Here is a 16,438-nt window from a genome sequence, read left to right on the forward strand (position 1 = left end):
ATTTCGGAATAGCAAGACGCGGGTTGAGATGGAGGGAGTTGTCGGAGCACAACGAGACAAAGATATATCTTAAATATTTTGGGCTAACAAGGCGCGGGTTGAAATTTCCGGACAAGCCTAACGTGTATTCTACCAAATCAATGCGCACTACAAATGTCATTCAAAACTTTGAATTCATGTTATGTTCAATTAAAATATTTCACTACGTGTATAATGCATGCAACCTACTACTCAAATGAATGTTTTAGTGCATTCCAAACGTATATACTACCGCTTCAATATGAACTAAATTTGAATTCGTTTCTCTATTTGAATAAGATCTACAGTAATGATTGTTGTGAAGTCAAAGCATTTGAATTCGTTTCTCTGTTTTAATAAGATCTACAATCATCATTATTGTCAAGTTAAACCATCGTTTGTGTATTATCTTCACAGGACACCACATGATTAGTCTCGAGTTACATATGAACTATGTGTACTATATGAACTCGAACTAGATTTTTTGAATCCACTTTATTTTGATTTCAACTCACATTACATTTCTAGCTCTAGCTAGATCTTCATAATCTAAACCATGTCTCATATGTATAATGTGTTTATCACATTATGTATGGTGCCCCGCCCCCTACGCCTACAAGTATTTAGATGTGAGTTGCAAACACCACACGTTACCACAAATTCAAATAAAATGTGAGAATGTTCGATATATAGTATTGTTTAGATTGTTTGATATTTAGTTGTAAGCTGCAAACGCCACACATTATCACAAATTCAAATAAAATGTGAGATTGTTTGATGTATAGTATGGTTTAGATTGTTCGGCATTTAGCTGTGAGTTGCAAACGCCATGCATTATCACATTATGGTATAACATGTGCACAGCACGTATATCACCGCTATATTCATGCATGCAATGTTTAAAACACTATGATCTCCTATTCAAATATATGAATCCACTTTCATATCAAATTATGATCTTTGTTAGTCTCTTACACCCACACATTCCTCTAACCTTTGTAGCTACCACTAACTTTCTCTCGTGCATGCACACGCCCTCCTCGCCCCCCTCCCTCGGCATTCTATACACCGGGCACATTCATTTTTTCTTTAGGTCATTCTCCTAGAGTCTCCACAACTCCTTTCCGACACACACCGATCGATAAACCTCTCCAGCGATGCCTGCCTAAAACATACACACGCACCTTCAATCTCCTCCTTTATGTGTCCTTGCCTCGTGTCTCTCATACAGTCAGACACACGTGTAAACTCTCGCCCCTCTTTTCATCGATCTCACAACCGCACACTCCTCCCCGTATCTAGCTAGTAGTTGGGCCTCTCGCATCACCTCCTAGCTCCATTCTCTCTGTCTATCCATCTCGCTGGGCCTTATTTGCCTCTAACAAATGGACGTACACCGATCGATCTCTCGCTATACATATAGCTAGCTAGGTCCTTATAATTCGTTTTTACCCACACGTCAATCGGTCTACCTCATTAGTTGTGTCTCTCCCTTCCTCCGACAGACAACAATTGATCTACCGATCTAGTTAGGTTTTCTTACCAAACACATGGTTCCCCTTCATCATCCATGGATGTGTCCCGACAGATCTATCACGCACAGGAACACACAGAAACACATCCCCACTCTTATTGATAACATTGCAGTTCCGCCCTCAGTTTGTCTAGTAGGCCTCTCCCACCATCTTCGAGAAGCAACTCCATCACCCATCCAACACTCTACCCCTATCCCTCCTCTCTCTCTCCTCCCTCTCTGTCCCATCATATTTCTCGTCCTTCAGTTATGTATGGATGTCGACCGATCTCCCTCAAGACATAGCTGGGTCTCTCCTTCTCAACACATATATGAGTCGTTTTACCTCTATAGTTAGGCCTCTGCCTACCCCTCCCCCACCCCCTCCCCCCCACACACACTGATACATCGAGCACTCTAGTCATGTCTCCCTGCTACACACAAACTTGAAATGTTCCCTCTAATGTTCCGGTAGGCCAATCGCCCTATATCTTTGACTTGCACACACACACACAATTTCGATGGCTCTCTTCATTGATCTCGCACCCACCCACTTGATCCTCTCTTCGACTCTATTGATAGCTATGACCCCTCCCTCTCTTATCGTGGATTGCCGACCTCTATGTATGATATGGATAGGCCTCCATTTCACACACATTGCATGCAAAATCTTGTTTGAGATGTCATCGACACATATTCCCACAAATAATTCACGAAATCAACCCCCACCCCCACCCCAAAACAAAAAACACTCATGAACGCGGTTTGTATCTCTCACACACACCCACGTAGGTGGGGGACATGCACGAAGAGAAGAGGTGCATGCATGGCGCACGTACTCCCGTCTCTTTCCCAACCACACCTGCGCGGGTACACTGTGGAGCTCATTTTTGTACGAAAAAGGCAACCAACGTGGTAATTTGGCACGTGTACTAGTTGTCCACTTGGTGGAGGGAGGATCGTCTACCATGGGTGAATAAACAAATTGCGACTTGACGTGTTATGTTAAAAAAAGAGGCAAACCATGTGGGGCCTACCTTAGAGGCAAGGCTCTATACACTGGAGTACTTTTGATGTGTCCCGTCAACTCATAGAATGAGGAGAAGCTTGCTTAGTACGTCGTCTCCCCCGTTCCTAAATATAAGTCTTTGTAGAGATTTCAGCATGTACCACATGCGGATGTATATAGATGCATTTTAAGTGTAGTATTCATTCATTTTGTTTCGTATATAGTGGAATCTCTACAAAGACTTATCTACTAGTAATAGCTAGCCCCCACTACTAGGAATTCTCTATCCTCTCCTTGAGCCACATCATCAAAATTGATGTAGCCGTTAGATGAAGTAAATCAAACCATAATAGCCGTATGATCTAGACGTTGAGAGGCTCCGCACTAAGCCACATGCAAGCATGCAGAAATACCGTGGCACATGCATGTGAGTGGGTTTTAAATCACATCAACATGTCTCCATGCAAGCATGCACCGGTAGCATGCATATAAGTGAGCTTTTAAGTCCCATTAACATGTCAAAAAAATATAATCCCATTATGCAGTAGGAGTTGGCTGATCTTTTTTCCTTACGTGGGATGATCTAAATGATGATGGAAGTTTATTTAGTTTGTCTACCACATTTTTCATGCGGTTATAGAGTTTTTTTTAGTTCTATGAAATCGATAATTTTGCGCAGAGAGATATACCGATGTTCCGCGGCAATGCGCGGGGACTCATCTAGTAATACTTAGGAACGGAGGGAGTACTATGTAAAGAGTTAGGTGTCACACGGTGATAGTGTGAGATGGGCCATGTAATCACTGAGCCTGTGTGTTTTCATTGCTCTTGCATGCCTCCGCTGTAAGAATGGAGAAAAATGTAATATAGTAGTAGTACCTCCTTTCACCGAAAGCGTGGGACATCCAGCAGTCCTACCACCTCAGTAATAAAGACCAAGGAGCCGTTAAATCACATAGACCCAACAGTAACCATCACTCTTGCGCCAGTGAGAGGTCGCGTCCGCTCTGCCCGGGCATGAATGAGGCACCGATTCTTTGGAGTGGCGCTGACCGTTTCAAGCAGGAAGCGCGCGCGGGCGATGGAGGGGCTTTGGGTGGGCCAGGCTGGTCAGGAGCGGGCGTGGCAGCTGTCCGCATGTCCCTACCGGACACGCCCGGAAAGGAGAGGATGCACCGACTCTCGCGGCTAAAATTGTACACTACACAACATCTCTCTGTAGGAGTAGGTCGATCTGTCGCTCTCTCTAACACACACATGCTATTAAACACACACACACACACACACGCACACACACGCACGCACCTTGGTCCCGTTGCACCTTCTAACTTGAGGTCTCGGGTTCGATAACTACACTTGAGCATAATTTGTGCCAGGAGGATTCTTTGACTGGTCAAAATGTTTTCTAGGGTTTGCATGCTTCACACTCTCTCTCGAGTATATATATACACGCTGGAGCCTCAGCGCTTGTAGTTGCTCTCTTCACACTCTCTCGCCTTCTCCCACTAGAGCCTCAGCGCTTGTACTCCCTCTGTTCCGACCTCCGTTCCAAAATAGATGACTCAACTTTGTAGTAACTCTAGTCCAAAGTTGAGTCATCTATTTTGGAACGGAGGGAGTACTTGTCGCAGTTATGGATGTATCTAGATGTATTTTAGTTCTAGATACATCCATTTCTTCGATGAGTAATTTGGAACGGAGGGAGTAGTTGCCCTCTCCAGATCTAAACAAGACTTCATTGGCCTCTCTCTCCCCTCACTGTTGCTCAATCAGCCGGCAGGATCCGTCCGCTGGGAAGGGAAGGAGGCTTAACGTTCTCGCCGTTGGCGAGGGACTACCGGCACAGCTGTTCACTTTCCACCAAGCGGCGGCGCGGGAGGGCCTCCGACCCCTTCTTCTTCGCCGCCGTCCCGTCGCCTACCAAACCACGCCCCAAGAACCTTAAGGTATAATTTACTTACTCCACATGCATTGCTCTAGCTACATGTATACCATGAATCTAGGACGTGGTTCAAAGAGGAAAGGAGTGGGGGAAAGTAGTGGGAAAAGTTGTATATAGCATGAATCTAGGACATGGTTCAAAGAGGAAATGAAGGGGGAAAGTTGTATAGCATGAATCTAGGACGTGGTTCAAAGAGGAAAGGAATGGGGGAAAGTAGTGGGGAAAGTTGTATCGCATAAATCTAGGATGTGGTTCAAAGAGGAAAGGAAGGGGCGAAAGTACTAGTTCAAAAAGGAAAGGAAGGGACAAGGCTGTAGAGTTTGAGCAGGACTAGATTTGCTGCGCTCACATAGGGAAAGGTGTCTAAAGATAACAAAACTGGGACCAACACAAATATGCTCCTTGGTTGTTTGTTCTTTGTTGCAACAGACTGTGCATGACCACAGTACATCGGTAGATGCACATGGTGCTGGTGCGTCCACTGTCCCGTGCAACTCATTAGCTGTTGTTAATCTAAGGCCCTGTTTGGTTAAAAACTCCCTAGTCCCTACATGCTTGGTTCCAGGGACTAAACATGGACTAGAGGTTATTAAATGACATGCTAAAAGACCATGTTACCCCTAGTAATGAACTAATAGAGACAAGGTGTGATGTGTGGCAGGGGCAACTGTTGGGAAAAGTCCCAAAAAGACTCCCTCGGGGTCTTCTTTCTTTAGTCCAAAATGCCCACTTTTAGCCCCTAAAAGTCCCTCCTGTTTGGTTTAGATGGGACTGACACGGAGTTTTTTTAGTCCCTACACCAAAATGTCCCTGTAAACAAACACCCTCTAATAATGCCACTGGAAAATTGATGCAATGCCACAGTTAAAAGTAAATTACATGTTTAACGAATTTTATTGTTAATATAATCTCTATGTTAATATTAATCAATGCCACCGTTTGAGAAATCTACTGTCTTGCTCTCTTTCCCATTTAGATAAGGTAGATGCTTCTTTTTGTTGGCTTCTGTGTCATCCACCATTATTGACAACTAATTGTTTCCTTTGCACCTCTGTGTAAACAGGGTTATCTACTTAACCTCATTGCCATTGTGACCTTTTGTTGCACTGCACAAAGCACTTTTGTTTTAAGAGTGTTTTGTGTAGTTCAACCAAAATGTCACACCGACAATGTTGCTTGATTGCTTGATTGCTTGATCTTAGTGGAACTGCACAAGAGGAGATCTTACTTCCTATCTGTTAGGGCGAATTTGATTCAGATCTTCTTCTTGTGAGTTGTTTGAATTCCGCATCATGAGAGGTCAGTACTAGCCTTCTTTCACATGATTCTGCAGTGTGCTTTCATATGTTGTGCTACTTGTACGATAATGTTGCTTGATTTTAGTGAACTGCACAAATGGAGACAAGACTTCCAATCTGTATGTGCACCGTAATATCCCATTGAGGTAAGATAAGGATATTTCACAAGTGCTGGCCTGTATTTTGCCACTTTCATCAGAAAATTAAGTTTAGTACTATACTTGTGCTCCCTAATTGACATGCCAAATCTTACATTGAAGGCGAAGCTTGTCTTTTATTGAACCAAGTGATGAAGGGGAAGAACAAGCGGAAGAAAAACAAAAATCTACTCCCGGTGCTGTAATGAAGCACTAGAACTGTGATGACACAAGTAATGATATAGTTTTGCATCTTAATTTATTGCTATGGCTGGAACAAGCAATTGTTTTGCCACTGATTTGATGCCACTCTTAATGTAATATGTAATTATCTCAACTTGTGCAAACAGGGATCTTCTTTGAAGATACCATATATTTTAGTGGAACTGCACAAGAAGATGTTGGAAACATTAAACTAATCGAGGAGTATATAGTAAGCATGGCCACCATCGTAGATAGTAACAGATGGTTCCAGAGAAGTGCTTCATCTGTATGCTCTACACAATAAGCCTCCTGACAAAGGTTGCTACTCGCCCACTGATTTCATCCATATGATTGAGCTTTCTGATCTCTATTGGTGTTGTGCTACTGTTTAGATACTGTCATGAAAAAGTGGTATTGTCCTTGAGAAGTGCTTCATTTGTGCTGTTTTAAATATTTCCTTTCCTTTTTTTGAGCAAACAGGGATGCTAGCATTTAGTAGTCCTCTTGTCTTTGCACAACAGGATCATCTTCCTCTGAAGAAGAATATGGAGTACATGAAGTGACTAGTTCCGATTATGCCAGGATGAAGAAGCCATGTCTATCTTCTCATCAGAAGGAGCAGTTGAAGGATGGTTACATTACTCCCCACAAGGCCAAACTAACTTTAGCTCAGAAGGACAGACAAATCTCCATCTTTTTGCTGTGATGCGTGAGTACAATGTTGTTCTAGGATTCTTTCTGGTGAGTTCCATTTTAGCAAGATGTTCATGAATGTGCCTGTTGAAACTGTCAATTCATAGTATAGTTTGCTTTATACTAATCACTTTTTTTTATTTGTGCAAACAGGGGTGCTCAGCTTGATTTCAATGGGAACTGCACAAAATGTTCATGAATACATCGAATCATTCATTCCCACCACAAGAAAGGAGGTGCCGATAAGTTCAAGGCCTTGCAACATATAAGGGCGAAATCATACAAGCTACGCGCGAATTTGGTTGATTTTGGTGGAACTGCACAAAAAGAATAGCTGGTTTATTTAGCACGAGGTGCCATGTCAATGTCCGAACTGATGGCAAACCCTGCCCATTCCACAATCGTAGGCATTTGATATTTTGGAATGGGACAACCTTGTCAAATTTTGCTCATTGATTTTAGCAATACATGTGTTTGATATTTTTGAATGGGACGCCCTTTGCTGTCAGCAGCGTCGATCAATTTTTTTCTTTATTCTTCAGTTGTGAAGTAAATATTGCCTCTGACATGTGAGTCGCTGAGATGCATAATCATCGATTGTTTTGAATGTTCTCTATGAATTGTGAGGCCTATGTGTTTGATTGCAATGTACAGAAACGCTAAAAAGCCGCTCAAACTCTTTGTACTCCTTTTGTTCCTTTTTACTTTGCACATTGTGAAAGTGCATACTTTTTTGTATAAGATTGGTCAAAGTAGAGATACTTTGACTACAAACAAAACTTGTATGCAGACTAGAAAGGACCGGAGGGAGTACATGTGAAACTGCTCCAAACGAGGTGATCACCCTGGGAATAATGCTAGTACGTATTGTTTTGCATGTTCACCCAATGCCAGTGATACAGGAATTCGAACTAATCGAAATAAATTCATTCATACATGGTCGGATTTCATATAAACATGCCGGATTTCATTACATTTCATACATTCTTCAACTAAAAAGGGGTGCGCTGGAGGTATAATTAATTAACCGAAGCTACCCACCCGTGTCCCGCTGAGCCGAACAGAACCTTCAGTGACTTAACTGCAGGTGTAGTTGCGTAACTGACATGTGGCCTGTTGGGCCCACATGTCAGCCAGCCAACTGCACCAGCAGTTAAGTAGAAGCAGCGTTCTTCTCCAGCGCAGCTCTCCAACTCCACGTCGCCGCCAAGAAGCTAACCGGCCGTCAATGGTTAACCCGCCTAGCTTGGCTTCAACTGGAGGGTAGTTGATATGTCCATTTTGCATCATGCTTTTATATCGATATTTATCGCATTATGGACTATTATTTCACTTTATGTCACAATACTTATGGCTATTCTCTCTTATTTTACAAGGTTTACATAAGGAGGGAGAATGCCGGCAGCTGGAATTCTGGGCTGGAAAAGGAGCAAATATTAGAGACCTATTCTACGCAACTCCAAAAGTCCTGAATATCCACAGAACATCTTAAAAGAAATAAAGAAAAATCCTCGCCAAAGATGAAGGCCAGGGGGCCCACACCCTGCTCACGAGGGTGGGGGGCGCCCCCCTAGGGGGCGCCCCTACCTCGTGGGCCCCCTGGTGGCTCTCCGACGCCCATCTTCTCCTATATCAGGTCTTTCGATGAGAAAAAAATAAGGAGGAACTTTTTGGGACGATACTCTGCCGCCACAAGGCGGAACCTTAGCGGATCCAATCTAGAGCTCCGGCAGAGCTGTTCTACCGGGGAAACTTCCCTCCGGGATGGGGAAATCATCACCACCGTCATCACCAACACTCCTCTCATCGGGAGAGGGCAATCTCCATCAACATCTTCACCAGCACCATCTCATCTCCAAACCCTAGTTCATCTCTTGTATCCAATTCTTGTCTCAAAGTCCAGGATAGGTGCTAGTAGGTTGCTAGTAGTGTTAATTACTCCTTGTAGTTGATGCTAGTTGGTTTATTTGGTGGAAGATCATATGTTCAGAGCCTATATGCATATTATTACCCCTATGATTATGAACATGAATATGCTTTGTGAGTAATTACGTTCATTCCGCGACCAGGCTGGAGCGGATCCCGGAGGCAACGGCGCGCGGGAAGGCAGCGGCGTGAGGTTAGGAGGCGGCGGCGCTGGGGAGTGGCCGGTGCGGCGGCAGGGGTGGCCGGAAGGAGAAGGTGGAAGCAGCAGAAGGGGAATCACGGTGGGGATCTGGGGGTGGCTATGGTTTTCTTTGGAAGGGGAGGATTTGGATGGGATCTGGCCATGCTGGAGAGTGGGAGGGGCGCGGCGGCGCGGTTGGTAGTTGGTCAGGGTGGCGCGGCGACCATGGATCTAGGACGGGAGGTGGTTGTGCGGTGGGGAAGGATATGGGGCAACAAGGAGCCGGGGTGGCGTAGCGGCTGGGGAAGGTGGGGAAGGTGGCGCGGCGGCTCGGTGGATGCACTACGCCGGAGAAGGTGGGGAGGGTGGGGCGGCAGCTCGGGTGGGGCACCACGTCGGAGAAGGTGGGAGGGTGGGTCAGGGGATCGGGTGTGCTGGGCGCACGCCGGAAGAAGGTGGGGAGGGTGGGGCGGCTCGTGGGTGGAGGGTGAGGAGGTTGGGCGCGAGCATGGGGAGGAAGCGGGGTAGTGGTGGTGTTATCAGAATAACAGATTTTGTTAGCAGAATAAGGGTCTTAAGGGTGTTATTAGAATAGACCCACCCTATATATATAATTTATTTTGCTTCCTCCTGGTTTTTTGAAATCACAGTCCCACACCATTGTCAACCTATGTAGTAGTCAATAATCGAGAGAATTGCACAAGAAGCGGCCGACAGCTGGGACCAAGCAGCTCGAGCAGTATTTGTGTTTTTGAGGTGTGAGCACTGGAGAGTTTTTTGATGTTTATCCTAGATATTAATTTTTCTCCTCTGAACAACAACGAAAACATCGCTGCAGGTATTAACTGGGCGAGCTGTGGCCCGTCTAGCCCAGGCCAGATATCCAGCCCAGATATTAATTTTTTTCAAGCTGAAAATGGCTAGCCCAGCTATACTATTTTTAGGAATACCCAGGCAAGGTCAAGTTGTTATTCTCCGCCCTGCTGATAACCCACAAGTATAGGGGATCGCAACAGTTTTCGATAAGTAAGAGTGTCGAACCCAACAAGGAGCTAAAGGTAGAAAAAAATATTCCCTCAAGTTCTATCGACCACCGATACAACTCTACGCACGCTTGACATTCGCTTTACCTAGAACAAGTATGAAACTAGAAGTATTTTGTAGGTGTCGTTGGATAGGTTTGCAAGATAATAAAGAGTACGTAAATAAAAAGTAGGGGATATTTAGATAAAGAAACAATAAAGTAAATATAGCGAGTATGGAAAAGTGGTGGTCGGAGTTGCGAAATTGCCCCTAAGCAATTGACTACTTTACTAGACCGATAGCAAGTATTATGTGGGAGAGGCCACTGCTAGCATGTCATCCCTGACTTGGAATTCTATGCACTTATGATTGGAACTATTAGCAAGCATCCGCAACTACTAATGTTCATTAAGGTAAAACCCAACCATAGCATTAAGGTATATTGGCCCCCTTCAATCCCGTATACATCAATTTCTATGCTAGGTTGAAGCTTATGTCACTCTTGCCCTCCAATACATAGTCCTATCAACATACAACTAACCCTAGGGTGTGATCCACGCGCACAATCATATGATGGGCACCAAAGGACAGCAACATAACCACAAGCAAATTAAATCAATCATAGCAATTCATCAACCACCGATAGGACAAAGAAAATCTACTCAGACATCATAGGATGGCAACACATCATTGGATAATAATATGAAGCATAAAGCACCATGTTCAAGTAGAGGGTACAGCAGGTTGTGGGAGAGTGGACCGTTGTAGATAGAGGGGGGAAGGTAATGGAGATGTTGGTGAAGATGGCGGAGGTGTTGGTGTAGATCGCGGTGATGATGATGGCCCCCGGTGGCACTCCGGTGCCACCGGAAGCGAGGGGGAGAGAGCCCCCCTCCTTCTTCTTCTTTGACCTCCTCCCTAGATGGGAGAAGGGTTTCCCCTCTGGTCCATGGCCTCCATGGCACGGGAGGGGCGAGAGCCCCTCCGAGATTGGATATGTCTCTTTGTCTCTCTCTATTTCTGCATTCTCAGATTCTTCCCTTTCACTGTTTCTTATATTCCCGGAGATCCGTAACTCCGGTTGGGCTGAAATTTTAACACGATCTCTATCCGGATATTAGCTTTCTTGCGGTGAAAGAAGGGCATCAACCACCTTACGGGTGGCCCATGAGGGTCAGGGGCGCGCCCAGGGGTGGCAGGCGTGCCCCCTGCCTCGTGGCCACCTCGGGCACCGTCTCGCGTGGATGTTTCTTCCCAAAAACCATATATATCCCAAAAACAATCTCCGTCAGTTTTTATCCCGTTTGGACTCCGTTTGATATGGTTATTCTGGGAAACAAAAAACATGCAACAAACAGGAACTGGCACTGGGCACTGGATCAATATGTTAGTCCCAAAAATAGTATAAAAGTTGCCAAAAGTATATGAAAGTTGTAGAATATTGGCATGGAACTATCAAAAATTATAGATACGACGAAGACGTATCAGCATCCCCAAGCTTAATTCCTGCTCGTCCTCGCGTAGGTAAATGATAAAAAGATAATTTTTGATGTGGAATGCTACCTAGCATAATCTTGATCATCTGTCTAATCATGGCATTAATATTAAGACATGAGTGATTCAATGCAATAGTCTATCATTTGACATAAAAACAATAATACTTCAAGCCCACTAATAAAGCAATCATGTCTTTTCAAAATAACAAGGCCAAAGAAAGTTATCCCTACAAAATCATATAGTCTGGCTATGCTCCATCTTCTTCACACAAAATACTCACATCATGCACAACCCCGATGACAAGCCAAGCAATTGTTTCATACTTTTGATGTTCTCAAACCTTTTCAACTTTCACGCAATACATGAGCGTGAGCCATGGACATAGCACTATAGGTGGAATAGAATATGATGGTGGAGAAGACAAAAAGGATAAGATAGTCTCACATCAACTAGGCGTATCAACGGGCTATGGAGATGCCCATCAATAGATATCAATGTGAGGGAGTAGGGATTGCCATGCAACAGATGCACTAGAGCTATAAGTATATGAAAGCTCAAAACTGAAACTAAGTGGGTGTGCATCCAACTTGCTTGCTCATGAAGAACTAGGGATTTGAGGAAGCCCATCGTTGGAATATACAAGCCAAGTTCTATAATGAAAATTCCCACTAATATATGAAAGTGATAACTCAAGAGACTCTCTATATGAAGAACATGGTGCTACTCCGAAGCACAAGTGTGGTAAAAGGATAGTAACATTGCCCCTTCTCTCTTTTTCTCTCATTTTTTTGTTTTTCTTTTGGGCCTTCTCTTTTTATGCCTTTCTCTTTTTTTATTTTTTGGGCTTCTTTGGCCACTTTTATTTTGATAAACTCACATGGGACAATGTTCTAATAATGATGATCATCACACTTTTATTTACTTACAACCCAGTATTACAACTCGATATCTAGAACAAAGATATGACTCTATATGAATGCCTCCGACGGTGTACCGGGATGTGCAATGATCTAGCGTAGCAATGGCATCAAAAGACGGACAAGCCATGGAAACATCATGCTAGCTATCTTATGATCATGCAAAGCAATATGACAATGAATGCTCAAGTCATGTATATGATGATGATGAAAGTTGCATGGCAATATACTCGGCATGGCTATGGAAATGCCATAATAGGTAGGTATGGTGGCTGTTTTGAGGAAGGTATATGGTGGGTTTATGGTACCGATGAAAGTTGTGCGATACTAGAGAGACTAGCAATGGTGGAAGGGTGAGAGTGCGTATAATCCATGGACTCAACATTAGTCATAAAGAACTCACATATTTATTGCAAAAATCTATTAGTCATCGAAACAAAGTACTACACGCATGCTCCTAGGGGAATAGATTGGTAGGAAAAGACCATCGCTCGTCCCCGACCGCCACTCATAAGGAAGACAATCAATAAATACCTCATGCTCCAACTTCGTTACATAACGGTTCACCATACGTGCATGCTACGGGAATCACAAACCTCAACACAAGTATTTCTACAATTCACAACCACCCACTAGCATGACTCTAATATCACCATCTTTATATCGCAAAACTATTGCAAGGAATCAAACATATCATATTCAGTGATCTACAAGTTTTATGTAGGATTTTATGACTAACCATGTGAATGACCAATTCCTGTCATCTCTCTAAATAGATATAAGTGAAGCAAGAGAGTTTAATTCTTTCTACAAAAGATATGCCCATGCTCTAACAAACCTAAGTGAAGCAAAAGAGCATTCTACAAATGGCGGTTTTCTATGTAAAGAGAAACATGCGATCCAAACTTCAAATGATATAAGTGAAGCACATGAAGCATTCTATAAAGCCATACTCAAAAGATATAAGTGAAGTGCAATGAGAATTCTTTAAATCAACCAAGGACTATCTCATACTATCATGGTGCATAAAAGAAAAATGAAAACTAAATGCAAAAGACGCTCCAAGATTGCACATATCGCATGAACGAAACGAATCTGAAAACATACCGATACTTGTTGAAGAAAGAGGGGATGCCTTCCGGGGCATCCCCAAGCTTAGACGCTCGAGTCTCCTTGAATATTTACTTGGTTTGCCTTGGGAATCCCCAAACTTGAGCTCTTGCATCTCTTCCTTCTTCTCACATCAAGACCTTCTCCATCATCGAATACTTCATCCACACAAAACTTCAACAGAAAACTCGGTAAGATCCGTTAGTATAATAAAGCAAATTACTACTCTAAGTACTGTTGTAAACCAATTCATATTTTGTTTTTGCATTGTTTCTACTGTAATATAACTTTTTCATGGCTTTATCCACTAATATTAATCAATAGTTTAATCAAAACAAGCAAACTATGCATTAAAAACAGAATCTGTCTAAAACAGAACAGTCTGTAATAATCTGAACATTCACCATAATTCTGATACTTGAAAAATTCTGCAAAAATTAGGAAAAATAAAAAATTATAGAAATATATTGCAAAAAGAATCAGAACCATTAGACGTTCCAGCTAAAAATGTAAAATCGCGCACTACAGCCAAAGTTTCTGTCCTGCACCGTACAAACCATCAAGCAAATGTAAACATCCTAAAGGCAAACCTTGGCACATTATTTTTATTTTTAAACCTTATAAAATCACACAACAGAAATAAATGACTCTCTAAAACTTCTGGGTTGTCTCCCTGGCAGCGCTTTCTTTAAAGCCATTAAGCTAGGCATATAGTGCTCAAGTAGTGAATCCACCCGGATCCCAAGGTATATTAAAGCCAATTTTAATTAACAATGATTTGTAATTTAGTGGTGAGAACAAGGTAACATATATCATGTAATGACGAAGTCTAACTCTCTTCCTATGCATCGTCATGTCATAAAAGAACAATTCATGCACACATAGTAAAGGCCAATGCATAGTATAAACAGTTTCTTGCAATTTTATCGTATTGGAAACATAAAGAGGTGGAGATATAGTTTCTCTCTCATAATAATTGCAAGTAGGATCAGCAAGCACATGCATATTATATTCATCAAAATCATCATGTGCAACGGTAAAAGGCAACCCATCAATATATTCCTTAATAAGAGCAAACTTCTCCGATATAGTGTAGTTTGGAGAATTCAAAAAGATAATAGGACTATCATGCATGGGTGAAATAGCAACAATTTCATGTTTAGCATAAGGAACTATAGCAAGTTCATCTCCATAAGCATAATTCATATTGTCATCTTGGCCACAAGCATATCAAGCATCATCAAGAAGGGATATTTCAAGAGAATCAACGGGATCATAGTAGTCATCATAGCAATCATCCTTCGGTAAGCACGAAGGGAAATTAAACAATGTATGAGTTGAAGAGTTACTCTCATTAGAAGGTGGGCACGGGTAGCTAATCCGCTCTTCCTCCTTTTGTTCTTCGCTCTCTTCCTCATCTTTTTCATCCAATGAGCTCACAGTTTCATCAATTTCTTCTTCCATAGATTCCTGCAAAGTATTAGTCTCTTCTTGGACAGCGGAGAATTTCTGAATAAGCGCATTAATTTCGTAATTGCATTCATAATTATCATAACAATATTTCAGGATAGCTAAATTTTCAGGTCTATAAACAACTTCATCAAAATCTTCAAACTCTTTAAATATAGATTCAATTTCATAAGCACCCTTAAAAGCAACAAATTCTTCTATTTGTTCCACATCATAGTAATCATATATACCTCTAGCATAAGAAGCTAAGGTTTTATTATCATTAAATTTGCATGAAAAGGGAAGGTGTGGAGCCTTCATCCTAGAGCAACAAGTATAATCATATCTCAAGCATAGTTGCCTAGCATGTTGGAAATATGCCCTAGAGGCAATAATAAAAGGATTATTATTATATTTAATTGTTCATGATAATTGTCTATTTTTCATGCTATAATTTTATTATCCGGAAATCGTAATACATGTGTGAATACATAGACCACAATGTGTCCCTAGTGAGCCTCTAGTTGACTAGCTCATTGATCAACAGATAGTCATGGTTTCCTGGCTATGGACATGGGGATGTCATTGATAACGGGATCACATCATTAGGAGAATGATGTGATGGACAAGACCCAATCCTAAACATAGCACAAGATCGTATAGTTCGTTTGCTAGAGTTTTTCCAATGTCAAGTATCTTTTCCTTAGACCATGAGATCGTGTAACTCCCGGATACTGTAGGAGTGCTTTGGGTGTACCAAACGTCACAACGTAACTGGGTGACTATAAAGGTATACTGCGGGTATCTCCAAAAGTGTCTGTTGGGTTGACACGGATCAAGATTGGGATTTGTCACTCCGTATGACGGAGAGGTATCTCTGGGCCCACTCGGTAATGCATCATCACAATGAGCTCAAAGTGACCAAGTGTCTGGTCACGGGATCATGCACTACGGTACGAGTAAAGTGACTTGCCGGTAACGAGATTGAACGAGGTGTTGGGATACCGACGATCGAATCTCGGGCAAGTAACGTACCGATTGACAAAGGGAATTGTATACGGGGTTGCTTGAATCCTTGACATCGTGGTTCATCCGATGGGATCATTGAGGAGCATGTGGGAGCCAACATGGGTATCTAGATCTCGCTGTTGGTTATTGACCGGAGAGCCACCTCGGTCATGTCTACATGTCTCCCAAACCCGTAGGGTCTACACACTTAAGGTTCGGTGACGCTAGGGTTGTAGAGATATGAATATGCAGTAACCCAAAAGTTGTTCGGAGTCCCGGATGAGATCCTGGACGTCACGAGGAGTTCCGGAATGGTCCGGAGGTGAATTTTTATATATAGGAAGTGCAGTTTCGGCCATCGGGAGAGTTTCGGGGGTCAGCGGTATTGTACCGGGACCACCAGAAGGGTCCTGGTGGTCCACCGGGTGGGGCCACCCATCCTGGAGGGCCCCATGGGCCAAAGTGGGGAGGGGAACCAGCCCATAGTGGGCTGGTGTGCCCCCCTTGGCCCAC

This window comes from Triticum aestivum, chromosome 3A, assembly GCF_018294505.1.
Source record: "Triticum aestivum cultivar Chinese Spring chromosome 3A, IWGSC CS RefSeq v2.1, whole genome shotgun sequence".
Classification (NCBI taxonomy): Eukaryota; Viridiplantae; Streptophyta; class Magnoliopsida; order Poales; family Poaceae; genus Triticum; species Triticum aestivum.